Raw genomic sequence first — 8721 nt, 5'->3', positions numbered from 1 at the left:
AGAGTAGATGTGCAATAATATACATTTACTTTAATTCTGGATTGGACAGGGGCACCTGGGTGGCTCAGTCAGTTAAGCGTCTGACTTCAGCTCAGGTCATGATCTTGTGGTTTGTGGGTTTGAGGCCCCTGTCTGGCTCTGCTTTGACAGCTCAGAGCCTGGAGCCTGCTTCGGATTCTGTGTCTCCCTCTCTCTCTGCCCTTCCCCCATTTGCACTCTGTCTCTCTTAAAAATAAATAAATAAAGAGTAAAAAAAAAATTCTGGACTGAACAATTGACATCATTGCACAGGAAACTGATAGACAAAAGGAATGTGGATCTTTTTTTTTTTTCTATTCTTAATTTCAAGAGTCTTAAAATAGTTTTAATTATCCAACATAGTCGTACTATTTCATTTTAGATTATGATCTTGTAGTCTTGACACAAGAACTTAGTGAAGAATTTTTTTCCCAAGCAGTGCTCATCCATAGCGTATAAATAGATACATTAAAAGATTTAGTTTCCCCAAAATAGATGAAGCTCACTTTTATATTGGATGTTGTTTTCCTTGACTGATTTTTTCAGCTCATTAAACAACCTGGTCGAAATTGTGGGTGGGATTTCCTCTACTGAAAGAGACAAGTGCTTTGCTATTAATCACAAACCAACACAGGGTAGTTGGCCAAAGGCCAACTGTATCTGTAGGCAGTCACTGGTTAACTTATTAAGTGCTGCATATTATGTATTAAGTGATCTCTATTATGTATTATGACCACAAATTAATGTTCTAGTCAATAGAATATCATATAAAGAAAGAATTATTGTAAAAGATAAACATAGGTCCCCAATCAGAAAGAATTAGATGACTGAATTGGAAAAAGTGATAAATGTGAATACGTTTTGCCTGATTGGTACCTGAGGGGCTCATGGTGTCTATCTCAGAGACATCATCAGCGTAGACATCTGCATTTGGTGCACTTGCTCCAAGTGATGGTGAAGGGAGAATTCTGACTATTAGGATGTTGAAGCGAAATACGTCAGTCCTCAACCAAATTACATTCCTCCAATGCACATGCCTTCTGATTGAGGAATAGTAATAATAACACATGTGTGGGCACACACACACAATTAAACTCATTAATCCTCTCAACAACTCCATAAGACAAACACTGAGGTTTCCCCCTTTTTGCAGATGAGGAAGTAGAAGAGCAGACAGGGGAAGTGCCTTGTCTAAGGACACCACACCAGTAGGGAAGAGCCAGGATTCAAACCCAGGCAGCCCTAGCTCCAGACACATTTAATTTATACACATCAGGATTGCCACACAAGTCATCGTAACGGTCTGGGTGGGATGCAGACTTATGCTCAGCGCTTTTAGGAATACTCTCTCCCTCCTTCCAACACATGTTCATTTGTTTTAGCTTCTGGTGGCGATGACTCATTTACCTCGACCATTGCCCTACTTTACGGATTGTGTGGATTGAAATATCACAACTGGTTGCTATACACACTGCTGCTCCTGACTTGCTAAGCTGTTGGCAGCCTTAATCTTCATATTTAGTTCCACCTGTTTTCTCTTATTCTGTGCACAGTAGGAATGAAAAGCAGCCGAGTTTCTATTTTTGTCTATTAATCAGCTCCACTACTTGGAAGCCATTTTTAAACAGACCGCCCTCCTTTTCCAAGTTCAGCAATCTGTTCATTGTTGTCCTTGTCCAACTCTTTAACCATCATCAGGGCTCACCTTCCAACCCCCTCCGACATCTCTTTATTCCTATGGAGCCCAGGATGGAATGAATATTCCAATAAGTCCTGACCACAGAGAATGGGACAGCACTTGTGGCCCTCACGAACTATGTAATTCTTTGTAGTTTCCAGGTTTCCAGTTGACATTCCTCCCCTGCCTCTGTCTTCTGCATCTGTTGCGTTCTTATTCAGCAGCAGCCCTTTAACAATGAAATTATGCAAGATTCACTGCATGGGAGAGAAGTTGCTCTGTTCCTCAACTCCCTACACATACCAGATGCAAACGGTGCCTGCATTGTATTTTGAATTTTGCTAAAGGGGTTATCAGCAGAACACATTTCAAAACAATAATTGGAACCACAACTATTCTAATGTCCCAACTGGGGGGGTGTTCATGAATTCAGAGTCTCAGCTAGGGTTTTTTAAGATTTTTAAATTTGAAATAGTTAATTTGGAAAAAAAAAGTGGCCAAATACATGTGATTTATTTTTGCATAAGTTATTTAGTTTGATGGCCAATAGTTATTTAAAAGGACTAAAGTTTAAACTCGTTTGTGTGTGTGTGTGTGTGTGTGTGTGTGTGTGTGTGTGATTATGAGATTTTGCTATTATTACTTAAGTTTTTGGGTTTTGGCGAGGAGGGTGGTTCATCATTTGGTGAAATTGATAAAACACTAAAATCTATCTTTGTATAATCTAAGACAAAATAATTAGCTTCAAATCTTGCCAGAAAATTGTTCAATGTAAATAAAGAGCTACTTGTCTTAATGAAGGAGTTTTTTAATACCAGAGGAAGTTGAGTAGAGTATTAAATATTTAAGAGACAGTGGGTAAAATTCTATGCCACAAGCTGGGTCTACATCTATAGGTAGCAGAATCTTTAGTATAGAACTAAAGAGACTGAACAGAGTAAGAGGTGATCATCAATCCAGATAATTTAATATGATTCCCCATTTATTGTCACTAATTTTTATGAATTGTCCTATATTTCATTTGAGAAATGAGAATATATATTTTCCTTCTCCTTACATTCACATCATTCTTTGTTGAAGGATCTGGAATTTACAACATCAGGTACTTAGAGATTAATGAGCAGTGCAAGATATATGGATCCTTTAAAATATCAAAGATAATCTCTTGATAATTATGTTGGTTATTTGGCAGCTATGTTATAGATGACAGACTAGATTATAAATTTTTACAGAGTAAAATAAGTCAGCATTAAGTACAACTATTATGTTTCATGTCTTTAAAACACTGTTTATTTTGAAAAATTTGCGCATACGGTATAAAGATACAATTAAATTAATCAGTTGCGTTAGCTTATCTGTGTTAGTTTAGTTTAAAAATAGTTCATTGAGGGGCGTCTGGGTGGCTCAGTTAAGTGTTGGACTCTTGATTTCGGCTCAGATCATGGTCTCTCAGTTCTGTGGGATGAGGCCCCCGTGTGGGACTGTGCTGACAGCACAGAGCCTGCTTGGGATTTTCTCTCCCCCGCTCTCTGCCTCCTCCCTGCTTGTCCACACATGAGCTCTCTCTCTATCCATATCCTTCAACAAAGAATGATGTGAATGTAAGGAGAAGGAAAATATATATTCTCATTTCTCAAATGAAATATAGGACAATTCATAAAAATTAATGGCAATTAATTAAAAAAATAAAAGTAAAAATCATTCGCTAAAACAAAACAAAATAACACATAGGTATAATTTTTTTTAATTTTTTTTAATGTTTTTATTTATTTTTGAGACAGAGACAGAGTGTGAGCGGGGGAGGAGCAGAGAGAGAGGGAGACACAGAATCCGAAGCAGGCTCCAGGCTCCGAGCTGTCAGCACAGAGCCTGACACGGGGATCGAACCCACAGACTGTGAGATCATGACCTGAGCTGAAGTCGGACGCTTAACTGACTGAGCCACCCAGGTGCCCCGTCACATAGGTATAATTAAGTAAAAAAAGAGATTCCCCCCTTACCCTTTTAATTTTAATTATCAAAATGAAAAACCCACAAAAAGCAGATTGATAATATCCACTGTAGAAGATACATAGGAAAGGACTGTGCTGTTGGTGGGTATGTAAATTGATGAAAATTTTCTGGAGATGAAAAATCAAAACTTTAAACGTATGTGCTGTTTGATCCAGAAATTTCACCTTAGTAATATACCCTATAGAAAATTTCAAGGATGTTCATTACAGTATTATTTGTGATAGAAAAAAAACAGGGATAGCTGAAATATCTATCATAGTGGGGATGTTACATGAATTGTAATACATTCTTACTAAGAGATACGGCTTTAAAATATGTGGTAGGTCTCCATGTACATATGTGATGAATTATCAAGAGAAAAAACAGTACCTCATTCACGTAGTATGCTATAATTATTTTTCCTTTCTTGCACAACTTTTTGTTTTTCTTTTGGGTTAATAATTGTCTTTTTTGTCTTCCTGATCTTCTGTGTACTTAGCCCTTGTTCACCTTCAATTACTCCCTCAATTGTTTCAGTCTCCTCTGATGAAACACATTGGATCATGTAAGCACATCTTTCCTGACCTCTCCAACTCTCAGCTGGCTGCTGGCTGGTTATCATCTTATCTCCATCTACCATCATCCCAAGAGGAGCCCTTCACCTTTCTCTAGAGTCGCATCCTCTGTTTCCTGCATTTTGATGAAGCATCTGCTTTTTATAACTTGGTGACTGTAGCAAATATTGTGGGTGCCCTCCCCAGATTCCTTTGATATTTGAAATTTTGTATCCATTGTTGCATAGACAGGCACCTCTGAGGGGTTTTCTTGGTCTTTTCACCAGAGAAGCCCTCTCAGCCAGTGGGGGCAATTTTGGTGCCTGTTTTGTCTCTTCCAGTTTCTCAAAAGGATTGAGTCCCAGTTGTCCATTGAGGTGACCTATCCAATAAAGCATTCTTGTTTTGTTTCTTTCTCTTCTTTGTCTTAGTCTACTATTCCCCGAACAGTGCTCCCTAGGATCACCTCCCAAATAAACTATTTGTACTAAAATCCTTGTCTCAGAGGTTGTTTCTGAGGGAACCCAAATTAGAGATATTTTGCATGTTTGGAAAAAGTCTTTAGTATTGGTATAGTTGGATATAGAATTCTAGGTTGTAAGTCATCTTATGAAAGTTGAAGTCATCACTCCCTTATATATCAGCTTCTATTATTTTTGAAAAACTGAACACCATTCTGATTCTTGATCCTTTGCAATATAACTTGATTTTTTTCTTCCTGGAAATTTTAGATCTTTCTCTTTGTTTCAAGTGTTCCAAAATTTCATGATACTATGCTATGATGTAAGTCCATTTTTTTTTTTATTGTGATAGGTACTGGGTGAACTCTCAATTCTTGAAACTCCTACCTTACAAGTCTGGGATATTTGTCTGATTTATTTATTTATTTTATTGATAATATTCCTCATTCCATTTTCTCTGTGATGTCTATCTGGAACTTTTATTATCTGATGTTGAAGTTCCTGATCTACCCTTAATTTTCTTCATATTTTCTACTTCTTTTTCATCTCTCTTCCTCTCTCTCTCTCTCTCTCTCTCTCTCTCTCTCTGTCTCATTTTTTGCTTTACCTTTTTGGAGAAATTTTTTGAACTCTAATTTTTTTCCTTGAAAAATAATGAAATAATGTTTGTTCTTATTTTGTGGATGCTATTATCTTTCGATATCTCTTTAAGGTTATAAATGATAGCTTTTTATTTGAGGCTTTCCTCTTTCATAGTGTCTTTCCTCCAATCATTCCCCCCCCCCTTTTTGTTTTGAGTTATGCATTCTATGTTAAAGCATTTTCTCAGCTATCTGATAATCCTTGGTTGTCTTTTTAGGGACACTCACAAGTTGATTGAAGGCTCCGTGTGCATGAATGAGGTTGTCACCTGTGTGTTTTGCTCTAGTTTCCCATGGTCAGGCCACTATATAATCTTTGTGTTTGCTACTTTTGATAACTGAAAAATCTTTCATAGAGTAAATATAACATAATTGATTGATATTGAGTTACTGACTGATACTGAGTATGCATTTAAAGTTGTTACTAGAAATAATTCTCAGATGGACATCTTTTTACACGTATTGGATTATTTCCTTGGAAGAGAGTTTATTTTCTGAGTCTGTCATCTTCATGAAGACGCCACAGAGCAGGAAAGGGTCCACTGGCCTGCCATTGGGCCGCTATGATGGCAACATTGTGGTAAGGTTGTTGTCTGTCTTCAGAGTAAACATCCCTGGGGGCCCAGGTCAGTGGGGGAATGAGTCCAAGTGCCTTCAGACTTTTTTAGATGCAAAGCCCAAATTCATCTTGATTTGATGCATTGCAGTATCATCCTCTTGTTCAGCTTTAGAGAGGAAGATATTTTGCTACTTTTTTAGAATTCCTAGGAATGTCAGTGATACAGAAAATTTAATGTAGAATTCAGTAGTTTCACATTATTAGAACTTAAACATTTGGTGAGTTGTAATGGTCATAAATGACATAGCATGTGGTGTTATTTTCCCTAGTCGGCTTTACTGAGGCAATAATGGGGTTCATCTACAGGAAAATTACCTGTTAATATTTTTGTCCTTAAGGAACTGCACTGGCATTACCAATTCACTCCTCTTAGCTATTGAACTCCGTGGTAATGTATCTCTGATTTGTCTGTTTTATCTTGTTACCTGGGGAGAGTGGATAGCAGATAGCAGGTAAATGGATGGACTTGATGCCATTCATTTTCTCTCCCCCAAGAGATTATTCTAACCATTGTTATGGATTGAATTATGTCTCCCAAAAAAGAAATGCTAGTGTCCTAACCCATGGTACCTTAATATGTGACCTTATTTGGAGATAAGGTCTTGACACAAGTGATCAAGTTATAATGAGTCACTAGGTGGGCCTTAATCTAATGTGAATGGTGTCTTTATAAATTGGGGAAATTTGGAACCGGACATTCATAGAGAGAAGATGGTGTGGAGAGACACAGGGAGAGATGCTCATCTATAGGCAAGGAGAGAAGACCTCAGAAGGAGCCAGCCTCGGTGACATCTTGACTTTGGACTACTAGCTCCCATAGCTACAAAACGATAAATTTCTGTTGTTTAACCCACCTTGTTTGTGGCATTGTGTTACAGCAGCCCTAGCAAACTAAAACAATCATTTATTCCATCCCAGTTTATTAATCCAGCTCTTTGTGCCATAGCCTCTGAGCACCTTTCCACGGAAGAAAATCTTAGCTTTAGGAGAATGTCAGGTTCATTTATGCTAAACAGACAATAATTTTCTAACCTCCTAATAGTATTAAGCGATTTTAAAACATAACTGTTGCTTTTTTTCTCCCCTTATTTCTAAATTTAGAAAAAATAATCTCATTCGAAATGTCGTTTTCATATATGTTAGCAAGCCAATTAAAATATAGGCTTCTGGGTTTTGCCTGGATTGTCGTGATAAAGCTAATTATGAACCCAACACCCCGACTTTCTAAGTTTCCTCTTCTCAAATCAAGCTGGCAGTTCTGTGAGTGTAAAAGCACCGAATGGTCATTACCAGTGTGTGATGAAATCATCGATGAAGAGTTGACAGTTCGTAAGGCAGAGTAATGGTACTCAGATGTTTTGTTTTCTTCTTGTGACATGAGCAAGATCATAATTACAGCATATTTCAAATCATTGCTTACAGGGAAATGACTCACTCCATTATACAGTACTTCGTTGGGGCCCCAGCCATGGATAGAGACAAATATCTTCCTGTCCATGGTTTTCTCCGAGACAGGTGAAAGACAAACAGAGGCTTATGTTTGGAAATTTTACAGTGTATTTTTCCTTTTAATGAGATGCCTGGTAAAATTCAAAACTAATATTTTGCACTGACACTTGGTAAGCAGTGACACATCATCATGTCACACACGTGCTAGCCAGGACTTAGAAAACACAGTTCCAGAGTGGTCCCGGAGTCTCCAGATAGCTATGGAATGAGCATTATGCATGAGTAGGTGGAGCCTCTTTGCTTGTGCTCTTGCCATTTTTTACTGACCTTGTTTGGATCTGAACACTGCTGCAGGCACCCTTAAATTGGTGCCTCATGACGGATTCTCAGTTGAGTAGTCATACAGCCAAATTTACTGTAAGTTCTTTTTCTATTCTTTCTGGACCATTTGCCCAACTAATAATAGTTACTGTTATTCTTTGACTCGACTAGTAACTGAACAGTCACTTTTTATCTAGTTTTTTTTTATTCAATAAAAATTCAATAAGAAACTGCCCACTTTATGGGAAAACTGATTGCATGAAGAAAGGAACTAAAATTTGATATTTTTATTATTCATTATGGTCAAAGACCTATTGGCATTTATATCCTCATTACATGTTATTTATGACGGCGTTGAAATTTACCATTCTCTGGGGCTGGTCTGTTGTTAGTTTTTACGTTGGTCTCCCTTCCACCAGCTTCTTGCTGTTCAAGCCTTCTATCATGTAGATACCTGTCAAGCATCCTGAAATCTTTTTGTCTTTCAGTGGGTCTCCAGCGTCAGAGGCTATAGTGGCTCCAATCGCAATCATCCACCTGAATCCAGCAACTCCTTAGACATCAGAGTTCCCCAAGGTGTCTTCCTTCTCTTCTTGTCTTTCCATTTTTGTTCCTGCTGGGCAATTACCACCCATTCCCTGGGCTCCAACAGATATTGATGACTCCCACAACTGCATCTCCTATTCCCAACTGCCTCCTCAACTCCAGACCTATCTCACGATTACAAAAAACATTACTGACTGCTTTCTGTGTCCCACAGGTATGTCAAACTTAACACGTCCACACCGAATATGTCATGTTTTCTCTGAAACTCCTCCTCTTCTCAAAGAGCAACCCTCCATGAATGGAATCTCCTCTTCTCTAGTCTCCTGAACTAAAATATCCAGCTCGTCTTCAGCACCTCTCTTTGCCTATTCCCCTCACGTGCAGTTATCATCAAAATCTATTGATTCTTTCCCCTAAGTCTCGATTCTGTTCCTTCCTCTGG

At 38.1% G+C, this 8721-nt stretch overlaps 1 long non-coding RNA gene across 1 annotated transcript; it reads left to right on the top strand.

Annotated features, from left to right (window-relative positions):
• Positions 1-6966: 6966 nt before the first annotated feature.
• LOC131504337 (uncharacterized) lies at positions 6967-8475 on the top strand. Its single transcript, XR_009257934.1, has 2 exons — positions 6967-7478; positions 8222-8475. It is a non-coding gene; the product is annotated as an uncharacterized LOC131504337 (long non-coding RNA).
• The last annotated feature ends 246 nt before the right edge of the window (positions 8476-8721 follow it).

This window comes from Neofelis nebulosa, chromosome 2 (assembly GCF_028018385.1).
Source record: "Neofelis nebulosa isolate mNeoNeb1 chromosome 2, mNeoNeb1.pri, whole genome shotgun sequence".
NCBI classification, from domain to species: domain Eukaryota; kingdom Metazoa; phylum Chordata; class Mammalia; order Carnivora; family Felidae; genus Neofelis; species Neofelis nebulosa.
This window is presented reverse-complemented; position numbering and strand designations above follow the sequence as displayed.